Source organism: Plectropomus leopardus, chromosome 4 (assembly GCF_008729295.1).
Source record: "Plectropomus leopardus isolate mb chromosome 4, YSFRI_Pleo_2.0, whole genome shotgun sequence".
Classification (NCBI taxonomy): Eukaryota; Metazoa; Chordata; class Actinopteri; order Perciformes; family Serranidae; genus Plectropomus; species Plectropomus leopardus.
Genome location: NC_056466.1, coordinates 18,892,295 through 18,914,625, shown reverse-complemented (window position 1 = coordinate 18,914,625; position 22,331 = coordinate 18,892,295). Strand labels below are relative to the sequence as shown.

The 22,331-nt window shown below is 38.2% G+C and overlaps 1 long non-coding RNA gene across 1 annotated transcript; it reads right to left on the bottom strand.

Moving 5' to 3' along the window:
- Positions 1-4,145: 4,145 nt before the first annotated feature.
- On the bottom strand, positions 4,146-11,785 carry LOC121941916. Its single transcript, XR_006105784.1, has 3 exons — positions 11,664-11,785; positions 8,797-8,898; positions 4,146-4,200 (listed from the first exon to the last, which is right to left on the bottom strand). It is a non-coding gene; the product is annotated as an uncharacterized LOC121941916 (long non-coding RNA).
- Between the last annotated feature and the right edge of the window lie 10,546 nt (positions 11,786-22,331).

Here is a 22,331-nt window from a genome sequence, read left to right as displayed (position 1 = left end):
CAGATAACAAAGTAAATAAGTCAGAGTTAGAAATTGACCCTTTGCCCACCTGCCACTGTGGCTGGTGGATTCCAAAATCTACCAATCACTCAATAAATTACCACTGTTTTTTTGGCTGCTGAGTGAAGTAAATCTAGCCAACACTTCATAATTTACCAGCGTTTGACTGGAGGCTGGAGCTAATTTCAGGGTGCTAACCTTGGAAACTGTGGTTACTGTTATTGTGCTTGTTTTAATTTTTCAATGGCTTGATGTGACAACACACCTACTCTACTAGTCATGATTGACAGTGATCATGGCAACCCCTCAAAGTACCAGAAAAGTGCATTTTTTATCACCTCCTAAGTAGTGCTGAAATTTCCTTGCAGGAACTCACCTGGGCAGAGAACTTGGAAACTAAATCAGAACTTTAGTTAAATTGCTGCAATAAAAAAAGAGTCTCTGATGTTGTAATGACTATTGTCTTCACATTCTTTCAAACACAAAGTACATATCAAGGTTTTGGGATGTTTAGGGGACAAAGAGATGACTGACTCATCTTTCTGCAATGACACAGGTGGGTAACAGAAGCAGATAGTTTGTAGTAAAGTAACTTTTACAGTCTAAAAGGGCAAATGTTCAACACAGTTGTGTCTTTTACAAATGTGTCATGATTTTAAAGCCTCTAGTCTTTCGCAACTCCCTTCAGCAAAATGTTCATACCAGCAGCAGGGGTCCTTTTCTTGATGTAATATCAGAGGCCTTTCATTTGTTTGTGTTTATGGGAGACTCTCCTGATAAAATTTGACAGAATAACAATATTTTCCATATGAAACTCTTTTACCCCTTAAAACCTGCCTTTGAATTGCAGTCTGTGAGTTTAAATTATAATTACAGAGCCTATATAAAAATACAGATGTAAATACATCCAATATGCATAGAGGAATGCCATTTGCAACTCAAGCATGTGGAGGTGGTTAAGTGTGAAAGCAATGTTTATCATTCATTTACATAAAATACAAAGGAAATAAAATAATTTGAGTGGGCTGTGGTCATAACAGTGCTAATAGGAATGGATTTTTCATAAACAGCATTATGGAACAATCAGTATAAAGAAAGTAGCTGTATAAATTTTGCTATATGTAGATGCAATCATAAGCTACAATAGATCTGTTTACAAGTGAAGGCACACGTTATTTCTCCTGTCATACGCTGGCAGACTTTGTAAATAACTTAAGCCAAGAAAGTGACAGATACTGCACATCATGTAAGTCACAACCTGATTTTGTCCAAAACAGAACATCCTATTAAATGATTACAGCTGTAATTAACTTGTGATAACTTTTGAGTTCTTGCCTTGAGTCACTGGCTATTGATCTTTTCAGGGTTATGTTTATATATAGTATTTCGTTTATTTCCACTTGGTTTTGACATTAATTTTCAAGGGTGACCTGAGTGCACAAATTAGAAATGCATAATGTCAAACGTGATAACATAAACAAAGATACTGAAAAACAGAAATGTAGTTTACCTTGGAGGCTTTGGTGAGTTTTTTCTTGTTGGCCTATTTTCACTCTGACAATGTTGACCATGACATTAAAAAAAAAAAAACACCAATCTTTTTGGATTACCTAATATGTGTTTAAAGATACTAAGTGGAGTTTTTGACCACTAGAGCGCAATGGAGTTAAGGTTTTATGAGTGGGTCTCCATTGTTATTGCGCTTGTATTGTGCTTACATGTGGACACGCTGGCACTGTGATACAAACCCTTGCCACTGGTTGCCAGCAGTAACACAAAATGAAACGTATAATATGCCGACAAAAGCAAGGAAGTAAAAGACTGCAAGCAAACCATGGATGTAAACAATGCATGATTTATGATATTCCCCCAAAAAAATCTGCTCTGTAAATGTTTAATGTAGAAAGGAAATGTGCTCAACAAGTTTGTTAGACTTTAAGGATTCACACAATACATCTTAGTGAGAAACCTGAATGGAAGCATTACTTTTTTAAATAAAAAATAAATAATCTTTTTTTAAATGCTATCACAGCATTGTTTTCTGTCGCAGCAGGCAGCTGTTTTAGGTGGAAAAGGCTCTAAAAACCCTTTACTCAGTATCTGGACGGCATCCGATAGCAGACAGGGCTGCTGAACAGGTTGAGTGGATTTAAATTGTCCAGGTGGCCAGTGTATAAATAAGTGGACGTTGCCATCATGATGTCAATCGCTGGCTTGTGGACTACCATTTTCAAGCCTCACTTTCAAGAGTTAAGCATTCACGATCTTGTTTTTGGAGCCAGAAGTTACATTTGGAAGAGACGGTGGAACTGTGTAGGAGCGAGGGGCAAATCTGACTGAGAACCCGAGGACACTGCCATGGTTGTGACTAGTTTATCACAAGGTAGCCATGATCTAAAGCATGTCCTGCTTTATCATCTATTTTATTTTAATGGGACCATAATTAACAAAATGAATATCATGCTGTATTGAAGAAGACCTGAAATTAGTGGTCGAGAACACAAAATCAATAGGAAAATGTTTACTGAGGTAATTAATCAAGTAAGAGTTCAGTGGAGTGAGTCGCCTCCTGCTGGCCATTAGAAACAATGCAGGTTTAAGGCACTGCAGGCATGGCTAAACTTTTCAGACCCAGAGATAAGCACTTGGTAAGAAAAGGCAACTGTTGGCTAACAAGGTTGTTATATCATTTTACAAGGTGATGCTGTGAAAATGTAATTTTCTCAACTTTTTTTCCTGCTGCCCCCAAGTGCTTAAAAATTTTTTTTTACATTGGTGTGTTTCATAAGAACCCCATTACTGTTTCTAAAGTGACGTAGTATATGAGCGGACTTTGTCAGGTGGAGGGGATGGTAGATGGTGTGACACCTGGGCTGCCAAGCTGCAGACCACTGTTCAAGACAAACAACAAAAACAGTTGCTGTGAGTCGTTGTTGCATTTCCATGAGCTTTTTGGCTCCCAAACTTTGCTGTTCTTTAGGAACTATTGCTTTGTTTCCACCGGTGATAGTGCCACAAAAAGCAGTTATTTTTTTACAGAGACATCGCTGTGTTTCCATCTGGGATTGCGCCACTAAATCGGATATTTTTGGCCAAATTATGATCTTTTGCACACCATCACCAAGTAGTTTCTGTGCTGCATTCGCAGCATTGTTTAAACATACAGAACTTAACATTTTCAACATGTCTGCTACATAGTAATGTAAACATGTAATTAATAAATTACGCGTCATGTTTCATCAATAACTATACATTTCCACTTTCACAAATAAAGATCCCCTGCAGCTAAATTTAATCAATTACACTCAATATATCAAGTACAAGTTGAGTAAACAATATCACTACAAGGTCCATTTATCAATTCTTGGTCATAGCACATAATCTTCTCTAGCAGGTGGTGAACAAGTTTCTCAGGTGTCATCTGAACATCTACAAATTCATGACAACTGGCTGCTGAGGATCATGTGATGCGATGAAACCATGTTTGTTAATAAGTGACTGCAAAGCGCACACTGATGTGCATGTCCCTTTGGGAAACACTATCAGTGTTTCACACTTAACATCAAGGATTTACTTCATGTGAGACAGCTGGTGTGTTACTCTCACAGCACAAGTTGTAAATATTTTACATATTTAATAAACTGAATTGTGGATGTAATGACTGGCTTGTATGCTTGTCTGGAGAGTCGAGATTATCAGAGAAGATAATCACTTAAGACCAGCCTGAAATTCGGGTCGCTTGTGTGATTATCACAAGGCAAATTGGGTTCAAGATCAACCTGATGATCCAAAAACGTATGACAGGGCAATAAAGATAGGTGTAAAGAGGTCCTTTATTTACAGTTTTTAGTCACTTCAGTTAGAAACATGCCAATTATGAGCTAAAATTCAAACGTGCTTATTAAGGGTTGTTTCACTTCTTGAATATATTGCATTTTACTTATAACTGAAAACATTTTTGATATAGTGAAGTTCTCTGTGTTCTCACGTTTGAAGTTTCCATCACTAACATCTCTGACTCTCAGGCATTCATGCAATGACGTGTGTGAAGCCTCTTTGGCGACAGACAGATGTGTCTTTATTTAGAGATAAAGACACACCAATAACAGACATGTGGGTCAGGGACGGGTGTGTTTTGGTTGTCGCGGGTCACTCGGACAGCTGCATTGTGTGTGTTCAGTCATGCAGGAAAGCTGAAGCCTTTGGGGGGCAGACAGGGGAAAGAGGTCATATATGCGTTTATATGTACCACACATTTCCACACAAACATGCGCACACACACACACTGATTACCTCAACAATGCACACAATGAATGCGCTTAAAAGTGTTATTAAAGTGCAATATTAGGCTGTCAGAGAGGAAAAGTGAAAACTGATTTGTTCAGCTCTCTCAAAAATGAAAATGTCAGAGCTGTTAATGAAAACAAACACCTTCACATTGCAACCATACAAATATACCGCCACAATACACAATATTTAGAGAGTAAAACACACGCATGCATACGCACACAGTCAAGCTATCAGTCGGCCACATTACTTCTTCATTGTTCTTCTTGCACTAATGTGTGTGAGAACAACTTTCATGGTGAACAGTGGGAGTTCAATCAAAATTTGCATGAATTCTGTTATTTCTGCAAAATGTCATTGGGAATATCACACCCCATATCTTTATGAAAAACTAGTAGACACTGGTTTATACACGCCAGGTACTATGGTTGAGATCTGTAGAGCTTCTTCTGTTTCCAATTTAAGATCAAAACTAGAAATTCAGTCAAAAGGTCTGTAAACTGGTTATCAACATTTTATAATGTTCCTTGTATTTGTGTTTTGTGATTGATGTTCCTTAATTGTTCTTAATAGTGTACAGGCTTTAGAAAAAAACAATTCCTCTAGAAAGACAATAAATTATCTATCATTTAGTTATTCATTCAACCATCAATTATTCATGGAAAACATCCATAGAACTGAAAACTTCTTCAGAGCTTAAGATCCAATGTTGGTTTTATTTTATGAATGTTTTGATCAAATATTTATGGTTTAATTAACTCAGGTGATTTGATTCATTTGACTGACTTCTATGACTTAACTGGTTGCTCCAGTCTGAGGCTTTAACATAAAGCTATTCTGTGTGTTTAAGGCCCTTTTTGACTGTTAGTAACAGAGTTAAGTGTGAGTGTTTTCATGACCGCTTCTACGTTGTTTGTGTCAAGCATGTGCACACAAGTGAATGGAGGCATCCAGATACACAATCCTCCTGAATATTATTCACTAATCATCAGTTGATGGCAGTAATGTGCAACAAAGTGCAGCAATGTTCCAACAAAGGCAAAGAAGAGGCAGACTGCTAGCAAGTAAACATGAATGTAAACAAGGCAAAGCTATAAATATTAATGAGTGGAGTTTGTTTACAAGAAAAACTCCTCAAATGCACAATTAAGTTTGTTTTCAGTTTTCATTGTATATTTTTTTTCCCCCCTTTCACTCGCAAAATTTGTCTGAGAAGTCCTTATTCCTTAAAACTAGACAGACTGTTAATCAGGACCACATTACATTTTAGTTGACAAACATTTAAGATCCAGCATGTAGAATTTAAAGGGATATATTGACAGAAATGGTATATAATATTCATTAGTTTATAGCCACCTGAAAATGAGAACTGTTGTTTTTTGGTTGCTTTGGAAGCAGCTCCTCTTCCATTTAGTTCACCGCGTTGTTGCTACAGCAGTCCAGAACAGACAAACCAAACACACTTGCAATGGACAATTTGAGTTTTTGTGTCAGCCACCGTAGTTCTCCTACACACTTGGTAAACGGGAGAATTTTCAGGTATTTGCAATCTGCAACCTCAATGCTAGATACACTAAATCCTACATACTAGAATAAGGCTGTGCCATATCGTATTGTCCACAATGAAACTGGTAAAATGTTTCATTGTATAAGAAAGATTCATATCATGATAATGGCAATATTTGGACTTGCTGAAATAATGGCATCATACCATTAAATATGACAACAACAAACAGGCTAAAAGCTACTGGCCAGGAGCAGGTCTGGACATCCTTAATGTTTTATGAACAGCCCCAGACTAATTAGACTATTTTGGTGACTTATCGCTTGCCCTAAACTCTCAGCGGCAGCACAGCGGCTGCAGCACATCATCTCTCTATCCCTCTCCTCTCTCTCCATGCACACACAGGAATTGGAGTCATCAGGTAATTTTTTCATAAGCCTGTCTAAATGTAAACCTATGTGATGCTCACAGCACAACAAAAAAACGTATATGAGTGTATGATAGTCATCATAACATAATAGCCTGTTATAATAAACGCAGGTCTGTGTGTGTGCGGGGGTGTCTGATGGTCAGCGCTGACTGACACACACAGCAGCAAGAACAGTGGAGAAAAAACAGCAGCGCAAACAGGTCCAGGTAGAAAAAACAAGTCAGTCATTTTAGTAATATAAGCACTATTTATAGATTGAAGACAGTGTTTTTTGTATTTGGCAACTATTTAGATGTATAATTTTTGGTCGATTTCTTTTTGTTGTAATATTTATATTACACAGAATCTAAATCTAACTTTCTTCTTGAAACTTTAATCTTGAGTTACTGTTGTTGTTTACAAACTAGAGAACCCAGTAAAAACTGAATAAAAAACTATTTCTGAGTATTTCAACGTGAACTACATTTATGTTGACATATGCAGCTATAACACTTATTTTGTTGTAATTATATGTTCTGGAATTAAATAATACAATATTTTAGGTATTTTTGTTGTTTGTCAATAGTATCATTATTGCAAAAAAACCCAAACTGAAATACAGTGATATCATTTTACAGCCATATCACCCACCCCAAAACTAGACCTTTAGGTTTGGTAAATTTGGTTATGTATTTATTTATACTTTGATGAGGACCCTGCACTAAAATGACAGACTACTTTGTGGAAGCGATGGGGATCCAGAAGAAAAATAAGGAATAAAAAGAGAGACTTATGCGCTGCAAAAAGATCCACACACTCACTCATTCAAATATCAGACAAACACATCCTCACATAGAGAGTCTGATAGCTGAGTTGTAATCCAGGATTAGTCAGATTAAGATCTATACCTCTGCCGATGTGTGTTAAACGATTAAAGCCAGACAGGCCTATTTACCAAGAAGAAAAGACGATCAAATCAACAGGCTCATCCTGGAGTGACAGCTGTAAGAGATAGACTGTGGAGAAGAGCAAATTATTTGTTCACGCGTTAAAAGTCTCTTGTTCTTTGATGCAAAACCGGTGTTTGCTCTTCTCCTGAGAGGGAGGAGGAAGAGGGGGAGGAGAGGGAGGAGGAGGAGAGGAGACAGAAATGTAATGGAAATAAAGAAAAAGATGGCAGAGAAGAAGGAAGAGTGTTCTGTGTGGCGACTGATAGAACCTGGATGAATGACGAAGAGTTGTAATTAATAAACTCAAAGGATAATCAGGAGCCTGCATGCACACGTACTTGGACATGCAGGCTTTGCTCGCTCTGTCTCTCCCTGTCTCCCACACACACACACACACGCACACACACACACTGAGGCAGAGTATATCGCTCCACACAGCCGACGACTAGAGGCTGCTGTGGCGTGATGGAGGAGCTGAGAACAAATATAAAGTGAGGGAGTGCCTAATGAAGATTTTAAATGAGGAAATTCCTGTGAAAATATGATAACCCTCCCTCTCTCACCCACCGTGTCCCTCCCCTCTCCCTCCCCTGTCTAATACCAATACTTCTTCATCCCCTACTTTCCCTCCTCCTCTGTGTGTCCTGCACGACATAAACACTGCGTTATTTTAATTAGGATTTGTACACTCCAACACTTTAATTTTCTCTTCCTTATTTCCCCGAGAAATCTCTGTTTTATTAGTTATCAAACCATTCCAGGCCAAACTCATAATTACACTCTGTCCCAGGGGGAAATGCGTGCAAGTATGCAAGCGCCGAGGTTTACCTAAGCTTGTGAGGACTTTTGAGGAAACGAAACAGCGTACAATCTTTGCTGCTCCTCGTAGAGAAAAAAGACGATTTTAGAGATAAAGACAAGGGGCTCAAGGTTAATTTTACAAGGTGAAATGTAAGATTGTCAAAAGGGTAATGACTGAATGTAAGGCAAAACGAGGTTCTCAAAAGGATACCAAAACTGGAATCTGTGTGTGTGTGTGTGTGTGTGTGTGTGTGTGTGTGTGTGTGTGTGCGTGCGTGCGTGCGTGCGTGCGTGCGTGCGTGTGTGTGTGTGAGGTTTTTCCTCTTTATAAATTCATTGTTTGGCTAAATCTTAGAGCGAAGGGTTATGTTATTTACCTGTGGTAATTGGTTTTCCCAAATGGCAGTTTTCCTCATTACACACAGACGTACACAACCATGCATGTACACACTCACACAATAATGAAGGGTAAGACAACGGAGAAGATGCCATTTCAGATAGCGGAGGCACAAAGTCAACACAGAGACTCAGAGAAACACACACCCACAAAGACAAAGTGTTTGTGTGTGTAGCGAGCAGAGTTTCAGTGACACAGTGATGATCTCAGGGTAGAAAAGCAAAGTAAAAACTAATCAAACACTCAGGCTCACCCACAGTGTGTCTACATGCATCCATTAGGCAAAAAGGCCTGATCTCTTTGCTTTGTGCTCAACATGATATAAACTAAATATTAACTGATAGAAATGGAAGAAAATGTTTTTGTGTGTATGTTTGTGTCTGAGGAACCAGCTGTTCCATCTGTCACTCACTGAGGTGAAAATAAAACTGTCATTTGTCCATCTCACCTTCTGCCTCTCCCTCATGTGTCTTTCCACCTGTTTATCTCCTCTTCATTCACCTCTCTGTGTCTCCACACCTTACTCCATGTTACGTCATGCTGCAGCGACCTGAGGGTTACAAAAATAATATTCTCAATGTTCTGTTTCAGCCAAGAAATTCTGAGAGGTACGGGGGTGAGATATTCACTCAGGGCTGAGCGAGATGGCTTTAAAATAATATCACAATATTTTTAGGCTATAACAGGATACACAATATATAAATATATATATCTTGATATTTTAAAATTTCCTCTAAACTACTGTAAACTATTAAAAACAAAAGATATTAAATGAACTACATTCACAAATAAGTAGCTACTGCCATAAAATATAGTTTAATACACTGCACAGCACAATGAGCAAAAAAAAGAGTGCTCGACTTGAAGATTTATTAGTTGACTGAGGGGGTCTTTGACTGATGATTCGAATCTTCAAATTTCAGGGGGAAGCCCCACACAAACCGCAGTTGTCATTTACAAAGACACTGCTAAATTCCCAGCCAGAATAGTGCTATGGAAAGCAATTGCTTTTTACTGAGACAACGCTGCAGTTCCTGCTGCTGGGAGAGAGCACGGAAAGCAGTTGTTTTTTTACCAAGCCACTGCTGCCTTACCACCAGAATAGTACTATTATATTATTATTATTATTATTATTATTATTATTACTGAGACAACGCTGCGTTTCCAGCTATGACAGTGCTACGGAAAGCAGTTATTTTTTTCCAGAGACGTTGCTGCTTTTCAAGCTGGAATCATGCTACCAAAACTGGGTATTTTAACCCAGAACATGATCTTTTCCTAACCAGAACCAAGTATTCTTTCTGAGTTAACCCAACCACACATTAACCATGATGTTTTTTAAACATAATATTTCAGCAATTTCCACTACGTAATAACATACTCATATCATTTCATTCTTAGTGTGATTCCTGCAGGTATGCTGAAAATGCAGAAAACCTTTCATTCACAGACACATTAAAAAGTAACAATGAGATGACCTACTGTAAGAAAATAGTCTCATTCACAAAAGAAAGGGAGACCATTATTAAAGAGCACAATTACCTCCAGTCTGAACTGCTTCTTGAAAAGGCCGTCGAGTAAGAGGTCGACCATTAAGGCCCATTTAATATTAAAGACCCTGCACACTAGATGTTTTCAGTTTTTCTGGTTGATTAGACCTTTCCCACGTAGAAGTTTGATGGAGTTATGCATTTAAGCTGCTTATTTATGAGTCAAAATCTCCGTTCTATAGCACCCTCAAGCCTCTCAAAATGAAACAAAAAAAACAGTCAATAGCATGTACACTATTTTCTGTCAATAGTCCAACAATACAGTGTGACACGTTTACAGTTGCAAAATTGTAATAATACGACTGCTGACTTGAAATGAAGATGATCTATCAGTGTCTAAAATCTTGATTTACTGCACCTTACAGGGTAACATATCAAGTGTCTGTTATATAAGAAGTAGTGAATAAGAGAACAAGGGAATGATTTATGACAGAGCTCATATACTATTGATAAAGGTATAGTTGTCGTATCCAAACCAGACCAGAGACATATGATTCCTCCCGAGCTCCCCGAGTACGCTGAGGGTGCACAATCATATTGATACGCCTTCTACATCAACCAGTGTTGGCTTTAAAATGAAATAGCATTGTGCTTCATGTCTCCATCTGCTGGTGGGCCATCACAGTGGCCCACCAGCAGATAGACAGATAGAGAGAGACAGATATATATGTATATATACCATGCATGTAATGCCACAAATTAATATAATGAAACTTAACTACAATTTAGCTTAAAAAGATACACCAGAGTCCTGGTACCCAATGTTGAGAGGTGGCCATCTTTAACTAGGCACCTAACTGACAGTTTATTTGTTTACAACATCTTAACACTTTACAACGTCAATAGTACTCGACTCACTCAATACCCACATACATGTAACACAAATACTCCAACACAGGGTTCCTACCCTTTAAAGAAAGTTAAATTTAAGACTTTTTAAGACTTTTGTAATGCTACTTCAAATAAAATTTAAGACCAATTTTACACTAACTACAACTGAAAAAAGAAAAACATGAACAGAGATCAATATAGGGTTATGGACAATTTTGTCCAAATGCTTACTACCACCTAAACCATTAATTTTTTGGCCAAGTTATAAGTTAGATGATCTACTTAAAAAGCTGAAAGTTTCTTCAACAACTTCCCGAGCTGAACACATGAAAAACAGCACATTATGTTGTCAAAAAAGTAGTCAGTTGGTTTGCCTTGAAAACGCTTGTTCATTTTTAATTTGACTGAATGTGGTAAATGTACATGTGAGTTTCATTATTGGTTTTCTCCATTCTGAGTCATGTGACCTTAAATTTGGTTAATTATTTTAAAAGAACGATATTACCAATTATTTTGGGGATTTTACACCACAATGACAAAAAATGGGGATTCATAATACACTTCTTCCTATGTCTTAGCATGTTTAAGTCTTTGAAAAGATTGATTTACGACATTTCAATACCAATTAAGGCAGTATTTATAGATAAATAGATCCAGGGGAACTCTGCCATCCACTAAATACCTCAAACTGTGGTATATATACTATAAACCGTCATTAAATACACTTGAACACATACGTTTCTACTTATCTGACACCATGAAACTTCTTCAGCACGTACTTCGGGTGTGCTAAAAAAATATGTCGCCCCACACTTAAAATAGGTTAAACTACCTTAAACAAAACTTAAAAGCCATTAATTCAGATTTTACAAGCAGTGACATTACTATACGAACTTCCACTTCTCCTAACCAGCTAACACAGCCGGATACTCACCCACCAGCGGTCCGACTGGTCGTTAACGGCTGAAAATGGCTGCATCCGTTACGGTTAGCTCCTCCTCGGCAGTTCGACAGCTAGCTAAGCGTTAGCAAGACTGCTAAAACTCCCACACAAACCAGTCTGATAATTACGGCTGTTTAACTTCAGCTTGTGACCACAGCAACCCGCAGTGTCCACGACTCTTGTGCTATTTTTCCTAGTTAAAGCCTGTTAGCCCAACTTTACTGAAATACATCCGTGTGTTAGCCGCGCTAGCTGACAGGTTCCTCTGCAACATCAGACACCCTACCCTGTCGCCGTTGCTAATCCCGCCCCGTCCAATCAGTGACTGAAGAACTTGACGTTTCATCTTGACTGACCAATAAAAACGGTGCGCCGTTTTGCTGCTGTTTCAACAGGTTTTACGGCGAAGACCGTGAGGGGCGCTATGCGTCATCAGAAGGGTGGAGGTAAAAATAATGTTGGGAAATAGATAAAGTTAATAAAAAATGAAAACCTCACAAACGTAATAAACTGAAATATAGTAGTTCATATAATGGTTCTTGCCAATTTACATTTTTTGAGTTTTTTTTACTGGTTGTCAACTGTGTTTTAAAATTGGTATCTTTAAAAATATAAAAGGAGGGTAGTCTTTTAGTCCTTAGAGACCTGAGCTAATTAGCTTGATTTCATTCAAAAAAAAATAAAATAAAATAGGCAATAAGCAATTAACAAAAAATAGCCCCAAAATTAGCAAGAAATAAGTAAAAAAGTTACAAGAAGAAAAGAAAAAAAGAAAATTACCTGTGGAAAAAAAGCAAAAATAGAAAGGAAAAAAGCAGAGAAACCCAACAAAAAAAAAAAATCATCAATCAAGGAATTACCTGGAAAAAAGTGCAAAACAACAAATAATGATAAAATAAAACTACTTATTCTTTCTGTAAAATAGGCCTAATTTTAAATATATGATTATGATAATTAGAGCTATAGTTGTTTGGACATTTTCCCTTGTGCTTTGATAATTTTCTAATAATCTCTCTACCTGCTCTTTTTTCATATTTTACAAATTCCTTGCATTTTGCAGGGCATGTCTTGCCACATTGCTGATTGTCTTTCCCCATGTCTTTGTCTGATATTAATCCAGCTTTTGAAGGGTTAAGCCAAAACTTGTGTATATAATATTTTGCTAAAATGTAAACATATGTTAGCATTGAGTTATACTGTGTTCATGTGCTTAGATGGTACAGTTTCCTGAGTTGCGAAAATTATTCTTCCAACTTTGGTGTATTCATGAGCTTTAATTTTTACATTTACGCAACATGTTGATAACACTTTGAAGCGTTATATTACAAAATTATTTCCCCCACACTTTTAGCTGCACCAGTACATCTGCTAAAACTACTAAAATATAACTTTACCATGGTAATAAATTACTTCTCTTAAAATTCTAAGTACATGGACAGCAACACATGGTTACAAATGCCATATTACAATTAAATTTGAGCAAAAAAAATGGTCATGCAATGTGTAAATTCATAAAAAAAAAGGTCATTACCATAAATTAGATGTTTACTTTACTTTATGTTTCACACAACTGAATCCATGTAAGCCTATCTTTTTTTTTTCAAAATTATTTTTATTGTTTTCTTTTTTCATTTGAAATAAACAGGACAAACATTTACAAACCCCACCCCTAAAAACAAAACCTTGGTAAAGGGGAAAACAACATTATCAATTATAGACTAAAAAATAATAAAACTGAAAAAAAATAAATTAAGAATAATAATGATGATAAAAAACAACAACAATAATAATAATCATACATAAAACACACACACATCTTGTAGGCCTATCATTTATACACAATATTTGGGATTCATTCAGAGCCACACTAATTCTAAACAGTTACATCAATTTAAATACACTCCATACAGCTGAAATAGGCATGGTGAATAAAAAAAAAAACCTTGACAATCATGGTTACTATACGCAGCGATTGGTCAGGTGATCACACAACGTTTTCCTGTCACTTTATGTTTCTAAAATTGCCTGTAACCCCTTCGATAATAGAGAGGGACTGTTAAAAAAAAGGTCTAATCGATTAAAGTAAGTGGAAACTCCTGTGCGGGTGCACCATGGGTGTGTAGTGGCTTAAATCCAGCTCTATTGGAGTCTTTTCTTTTACTTTTTGTCCCCTATCTTCCACTGCTGTGTGCCATCTTAGGCAGTGGGGAAAATTAGGCTTTTCTGCTTTCCTATGCTCCTTTTTCAGGTTCCAGTCTGTTAATCAATCCACTCTATCCAGTCTTTTCTTTCACTGACTCCCTAATGGTGGAAAAACTATCTTCTCTCTCCAGTCAGATCTGCAAAGTGACTCTCCATTTCCATTAAAAGTAATTTCCAAAGAAACACTTGACATCACCATCTCCCCACCGAATCACATTTTCTTTGTTCTCCCTTTTCATTTACTTTCTTGAACAAATCCTTCGCGTTTCTCGAACGAGCACTTTACCCTTTTACATGACTGCTGCAGAGCCACAAAGAAAATGGCATGATAACAGCACAAGGCTCTGACCTTGCATTCCTGATTTTAACTTGCTTATTATTTCAGTCATACAGGAACCGAAGTTCAGTCTACTGTTCCATCCAGCCTAATTCACTCTGAATAAGAGTGCCAGCTAAATGCCTCAAGTGTAAAATGGAAAACGCTGGCCTGCCGACAGGGAAATTCTGGTGGGTGGCGAGGTGTTGAAAGACAGCGCTCACATGTATTAGTGCAAGGAGCCAGACAGAGCTTTTGCTCCGCTGTGAGCAATCAATGGACCCACACCTGGAAAAGTATTCAAGGCTAGGTTTGGATATTTGGATTATTAGTTATAATATCAGCAAGCACACATTAGTCAGTGCAGTGATCAAGAACAGTGAGTGAGATTTTGTGGCAGGTGCCTAAAATAAAACCATATATGAGTCAAAATACATCAGCAACTAATGATTTTTTTTATTATCAATCAGTCTACTTTGCAGATTCCTCAGTTCACCATTTCATTTAAAAGAAATGCCAGTCACAATCTCATATATGCGACATCTCCTAATTGCTGGATTTGCCAAACCCACAGCGCAAACCCCAAATATATTCCGTTAAAAGTAAAATAAAACAGAGAAATGCAGAAAATCATCACATTTTAGGAGCTGGAAGTGATGAGTGTTTTGTTTGCTTGATAATAACATAAACATTGAGAGTATTAATATTTTGTTGACCAACTAACTAATTATTGTAGTAGCTAATCATTTAGGCACTGAATCAAACCTCTCAGTTAGATAAAATTTCACAAGACATCAATTCTTTTCTCCCACTGGATACAGACAATTTTTGTCTCATTTATGTAGTTTTGTCCACCTTTAAAGAAAAAAAGAAATCAGATATGATAAAACTTTTACCCACCAAAGTAATTACACATCTGAGAGCAATAAAATTGGATAGGAAAAGAAACATGAGCTGTCACCACATCCTCGAACATAAAAGTTAAATTTAAAAGTTTTAGCTTGATCTTTAACTGTAATGTCACTGTTTTAGTTCACTCTCACAGCTCTTATATGTGGAAATCATGTACTCTATTTTAAGTTGTGATGCTGCTTACTGCTTTCTTTGTGCTTTTTTTTAAACTCCTGACGTGATGCTATTGTTGTACTCATGCTTTGTTCTTTTAACATATTTCTTTTTTTACATCACTTCATAACCTTGGTTTCAAAAGATGCTACATAATTTAAGATTTACTTACTTACTCGTAGAAAAGCAGAAAAACCCTCAAGATATCAACAGTTAGCAACTAGCTGTTGAACATATGAAGCATTTAGCAGCTAAAGAGCCAAAACTTTCCTATAAGAGGGACAGAAACATAATGAAATAAATGCTAATTTTGCTCTGTAACTGCTGGATGTGTCAATAAGCAACAATTTTGCCAAATGAATGTAAGAGGTGATATGTTAATGTGCTCACAATTGGTTGCCACAGACACCAAAAGGGCAAAAAAAAAATCCATTGAAGGTTTAATGTTGATCTTAACTGGTGATATTTTGTTTCCTGCTGCCATGAAAGGCCCAGTGACAGCTGGTCTACATTCCCATTGTTACTAGTATTATATCTAATCCTTTTTTCACTGTGTCACAGTTTGCTCCATGTAAAGACTTCAAAGGCTATTCCCTTGTTTTCAACCTTAATTATTGGAAATGTGTAGCTCACTACATAGCTCTGCACCTTCATTTGTAGGGAGGGCAGAGGAGAAAGTTCCCCAGAAACATTGGTAATAATTCTCGCTGCACAGGAATCACTGCTACTGCTTCCCTTCTGCCCAATTGATTTTTTTTTTTTTTGTGCAATGATGTTAACATGTTCCCAGATCTCTGTAATTAAACCTGCAGTACACTGTTTGGCCACTTAGTGTCAGAGGAACATAGCACTGGCATATTATCACATTTAAAGTGGGTTTGGAGAATGTGTTATCAAACTGTTGTCTACTTAGACACCCAGCATATGAAACAATATAGGCCTTGTCCACATCTCTGCGAGTCTATTTCAAAATGTAGCTTTTGTCCTTCCTTCTACAATAAAAGTGTGTTTTAGGTCACTAAACACATACCTTTTGTAAAACTTTCCATGGTGAAGATCTTCAGAAACTCCACAAATGAGGCCACATCTCATGCAATGGTGGATGTGGCTAAAACAGTGACTGTTCTAACCTTGCTAACAGGACTTTTTACATGTTTATCCATGAATGTGCAATTACTCTTCCACTATACTGAGGTACAGAGGCGTCTGAATGTGTTACAGAGGTCACTGCTCCAGGTAGCCTTCTGACAATGGCATTGCTTTCGGGTGAAGGTTATATAGCCATCTGATGTTTTGGCATGCTTTTGATAACACTTCAACTGCAACCCAATCACCAGAATAAATGTTGGCATTGTACATTTGTGCAGCCCACAGATACATTACATTTGTACGGTATTATGTAGCAGATTTGTTGAAACTTTAACGCTAGGGTTAACTTGTTGTTAGGTTTAAGCACAAAAATCACTAGGTTATGGTAAGGAAAAGATCATGCTTCGGCTTAAAATTCTTGCTTCTGGTGGCATTATCCAAGGCTGGAAACACAGTGATGGGTGGCTTAACACCACCCTTGTTTGGGGGCTAAAACACCATTGGAAACATAGCAACACCTTGCTGTTTTGTTGCTCCTTGGTCTCAACAGTGGTCTGAAGTTGTCTGCTGCTTGGCTGTCATCTACTTGGGTTTGGATAGAAAAAGATCATGCTTTGGCTTAAAATACCCACTTTTGGTGGCACAATCCCAGCTGGAATTGCATCAATGTCTCTGTAGAAAATAAGTGCTTTTTGAAGCACTATCCCAGCAGGAAATGCAGCGCCGGGTGGTTAAACACCACCCACATTTGGTGGCTAAAAAAGCTGCAGGAAAGACAGCAATGACTCTCTGAAAAACATCCATTTTTCCTGCTTATTGGTCTTGAAAAGTCTGCAATGGTCCACAGCCTGGCAGGTGTCCTGCCTAGGTCTCAAAAATACCCTGTCTCATGCAGAATAGGGCATAAAAATGTTGATTACAGCCACTTTAACATGGTGTATACAGTGTTATTTTTATCCATGAGAATGATAGCTGCTATGAAAATACAACCCAGGCTGTAATAAACCAGAATTGTGCTTTAACACTGCAAAGGCAGTCAAATTCAAACCCCAACAAAAGTTGCAAATCCACTAAACCAACTGCCACTCAGCCCACTGGGTCTCATCTTTCTGACACGGAGCAGTGAGAGCAGCTCTGCCATTAGAGAGGGAAGAAGAGAAGCATGTTGCGCTGACTGGAGTGTGGGCCTGTCAGTCACCGCTAACAGCTGCATTTGGCATTTCAGTCAGGTACAAAAGGTGTGTTTGGTGCCAAAGTACCTCAAGTCAGACAGGCATCCAGACAGTGTGCCTGAATAACAATATTTCATCAGAGTAAAGTGGGAATAACAGGGAAGAGGACGAGGGGGGGTAAACATAGTTCAGGATGGAGCTGCATCCGTGTAGTTACGACTTTAGAGGCAACATACGTACATCTTCAAGGTTCTTCTCCACCATCTGTTTTCTGGCTGTAGTGGCTCCTGCCTTCGTCTAACACACACACGCACAGACACACAGACACACAGACACACACACACACACACTTACCACTCAACATGCCCTTCCAGATTCATTAGCATATAAATAACTCATACAGACAAAAAACACACACCAAGGCAATGGTACCATCACACAGATGCCTTTTCCAGTAGTGTTAAAAGGTGAATGTAGAATATTAGTGGGTATAAGCAGATTCTAGTGGTGTCCATTAGTGTGTGTTTGTGTGTGTGTGTGTGTGTGTGTATGTGTGTGTGACTGTTTCCAAGCCTGATGAAAAGGCTTTTAGGCTAATTACATGAGAACAGTGTGTTGCTATCTAGATGAATTTTAATCTTGTGCTTACATCTCCCTCTCACTCTGCCTCATACACATAAATACTATGTGCATGCACACACACTGCAACAGACTGCTGCCGCTGTTGGATTTTTTACTTTAGGAGGTAATTCTAAAAGATTAACTTGTTCATATGAGTGCATGAGTGTGTGTGTGTGTGTGTGTGTGTGTGTGTGTGTGTGCTGTTGCATCTTCCATATCACTAAACTCTATGATCCAGTCAATAAAGATTGTGATGTTCAGAGCGTGACTCACACAGCCTCCTGCTGGTTAGCTGCTAATACCTTGCTTGCTGAGGGTGCATTTCATTCGGCTTCTCTCACTTCCTTTTCTGTTTTAACTGAGGGTTGAAAAAGCAGAATGTTTTAGGAGCAGAGGGACAGTGGTTTGGGTTTTCAAATCTGATCTAACAGCGCCCTCTGTCAAGAGAAAGGTAGAACTTCAACAAAACGTCATCTTTTTTGTAATTTGACATTATGGTTGATACCTGATCTCAAAGGTAAAAAATAAAATCAGATCGACTGCATTTACCCAAAATTATAAATGTGTCTCAGAGGGGCTTTCACAAAACACGTGGAGAGAAACAGTGGTGGGACCCTCCCCTTCAGGACAGATAAATAATATTAGAAACTACATGACATAGGCACAGATTTTTGGGGAGACAGGGAGGACATCCCCCTCTGTAATATGACTACATGCATTTGTACCCCTCAATTAAAACAAGTAGCAGAAGACTTTTATTTCTCCAAAGTTAAGGACATTTGCACCATAAACTGATGCAGAAAAGTTACAAATTTGCATTTAAAAAAAAGAATCACCTGAATGCAGGAAAGTGTTTGATGCTCACATTTTTATGGCTCCCAAACCCCCTGCTCCATGTGTGTCCCACCCATTCTTGAAGCAAAAAGTGCAGAACATAATATTAAGTAAATACTAGGTTAAGTGCTATAAATTACATGAGTTTGAAGCAAAATGTAAAAGTGTTTGGAGTGAAAATGGAGGCTCGGAGAAGCAGCTTTCGGTTGGTTTAAAAACATAAAATACTTTATTTAGTGTGACTGACATATTTGCTGATTCAAAAATTGTCTTTTGATGACACAATTTTGCTTTTCTGTACAGTTATGTGAGCCTGGGCTTACTTGGTCACACCTAAAATGGGTCCGTAATTTAATTCTACACTCAATTTAATAATTTCGCACTTCAGGTTTCTGATTCTTTTATTATTCCAAGGATATATGCATTTAACAAATTCTTGATTTTCAGCCCCTCTTTCCACATACTTTACAAGCCTATGCGCAAACACATGGGCTCTTTTTTTGGCTGTTCCAGTTATTCAGTTATTACCAAAATATTTTCCTCTCTGCACTTTTAGGAAACACTCAGCACTCTTAGATGGTGTAGTGCTCTGGCCCGGTAGAATACTTTACAAAATGTAGCAAATATCCTCTGATTCAGACTAAGAGAAGTTATATATTTAATATAAACTTTGTTTTCTCTTGTTTTGCACACAGGACACATAATCAGTCACAGTAAAAAAAAAGGAAAAAAAAGGTGTAAATTAATGATGGCTGAATTCCAATAAGCTGCTTTAGCTGTCAAATTAGGATTTTTGAGGATGGAAAAAAGGATGAAAAATTATGGGGGCATCATTTCATATTTATTTGATAGAATAAACATTTTGCACATTGAATATGTATTTGCCTCGTAGTATAATCTGATATTAGAGACGGCTTTTGCAGAAAAATATCCTCCAATTTAACACCGTGATGTTTAATTACAGCAGGCTTGAGTAGAAAGTACCTAATATCTATTAAAACTCCCTAAGTTGGGAAAATTCCAAACTTCTATACTTATCAAGAATTTACTTTTTATTGTTGTGTGTATAATAAAACAATGTTTAATCATGACAAGAAAACTGTTGTGATAAATTAAGAGAGGATAAAATAAAAAGGTGGAATATTCAACATATTCAGTGTAATATTACACCAAGAGCCCATCTGGATTAATTTTTAATAACTGACTAATTGTTATTCAGCAACTGTGTTAGCTCTAACTTTAATGACATCTGCTTTCCTGGCTTTAACAACGACGGAGCACCTTTCTTGATGTTATTTATTCCTTTACATCTCTGCAAAAAGTAACAGATTTAATATGAAGTGAGTAAATTGAGGTGTTTCATATAAACAAAATGTCTAACGGGCTGATGTTTAAGTAGCGTTTAAAAGAAATCATTCCACTTCAAACTGAAATGACAAAAAACAACACAGAGTTGCAACAAAAACCTAAAAAAACAGACATACAAAATTACCTTGATGTCAGAGGAACTGAAATGCTGATTAGTTTGCGTTGCTCGGCATCAGCTCGTCCAAACGGATTCTCTCGGGTGGGCCTCACTGCTCACAACTTTCCACCTCCATGTCTGCTGTCTCATCCAGCTCGCCAGCTTCTGCGGGGTCCACTTCCCTTGGCTCACAGTCACCATCTTGGTAACAGCAGACAGTTGGTGGGCAGAAAGGAGTCTGCTGGAGTACTCGAGGTCTGCGGACCCAACTGGCGTTTGTGAGGCAGATTATTCTTGTAGTGAAACTGGCCCTGAAAAACAGCCTGGATCCTGTGGCTGATTAGTTTCTCTGGCAGGGAGGCTGTCAGGCAGAGGGTCTCCTGTTGCCTTGGCTCAATGAGAGGCTTAAGTTTCCCAGGGACACGGACGGGTTTGTACAGGCATGGATGCCTTGGCTTGTCCGGCTATTTGACAGAGAAGAAGAGAAAGTGTGGAGACATTGTGATAATGAAAAGAGACACTGGTAGAGAAACTAGCTTGAAGGGAAACTGACTTTTAGTAGAAGCAGACTTTAAAACAACCTTTCCTGAACTAACTTGCATTCTCACTTTTTCTACAATGTCTTGATCACACTCAGTTACACACATTCACACCTGAAAACTGCTAAATACAACCCCTAGGTCTTATTTATTAAATAAATGGCTCTTCATCTGTGATTTGCTGAACAAATCCACCACTCCACCTACCTGCCCTATAGGAATCCTCCTGCCTCTTCTATTACGTTGTTACCGGCAGCGTTTCAACCTGGCGCTGTCCGACGGACAGAACCTGATGGCAGGTTCTGTCCAGCAGCGTTATCAACTGATGCTGCCCGTCTGTGTATCCTTCTGCTGCACCAGGTGCCATCCGACCATGCGGTGGCATATCATAACTGGGGATGCGTACCAAAACCTGGTATTAAATGGACAATGGTGACAAATTATTAACGACGGTTTACAGTTCTATCTACAGTATATTGGAACAAATGAAGAAAATATTTTTCTTGTTTATTTAGGGTACATAATTGTTAACTTTTACAGTTTTTTAACTCATCATCTGCATTTCTAATTTGCACCACTTTTAACACATTCTTCTATGATCCATTTTCGCTTTTCAATCCAGAGGAGAGCTCTGTGTGTGTCAGAGCCTGCAGCCTACTGCATGTGCGAGTGTAGCGAGGTCAGCACTGCCACAAGTAAGCCACTCAGTGAGATGCTCCAAAGTCTGGTTAAACTTTACAAGAGTTGATGCTGTGACTGCTTGTTGCCACAAGAACAACTGTCTTGCATGTAAGGGCAAAAAAACATGAGCAATCTTTCAAAACATCTAGCGAAACTGCATCACAAACAGGTTGAGAAATGCGCCCCGTGGCTCAGGTGGCAGAGTGGGCACCCCATGTGCAGGGGCTGCGTCCTGGCCGCAGCAGCTGCGGGTTCCATTCCGGCCTTGGCCCTCTGCTGCCTGTCATCCCCTCCTTCTCCCTTTCATGCTTGAGCTGTCCTGTCAAAATAAAGGTAAAAAGTCCAGAAAATAATCTTTAAAAAACAAAGAAAGAAAAGCAGTATTGGTAAGAGTAGTGGTAGGCTACCTTTAAAATCTTAATGATACCCATCCCTAATCATGATACTGCAAAAAGTTCCATCCAATAAAAATTGATGTATGAAAGGTGGCTTTTGGCGTTGGTATCTTACGCCAAAATCACTGACAAAGCGGCGTATTTGAGGGCTTCTGAATGAGAAGGGTGGTGCATGCTGCCACTTGGTGACATCATCTGAGAGCACAATGTATGTTTTCATAGTTATCATCATTTCTGCCAATCGATGCCCCTAAATCCTACACACTGAAGGGGTTTTCAG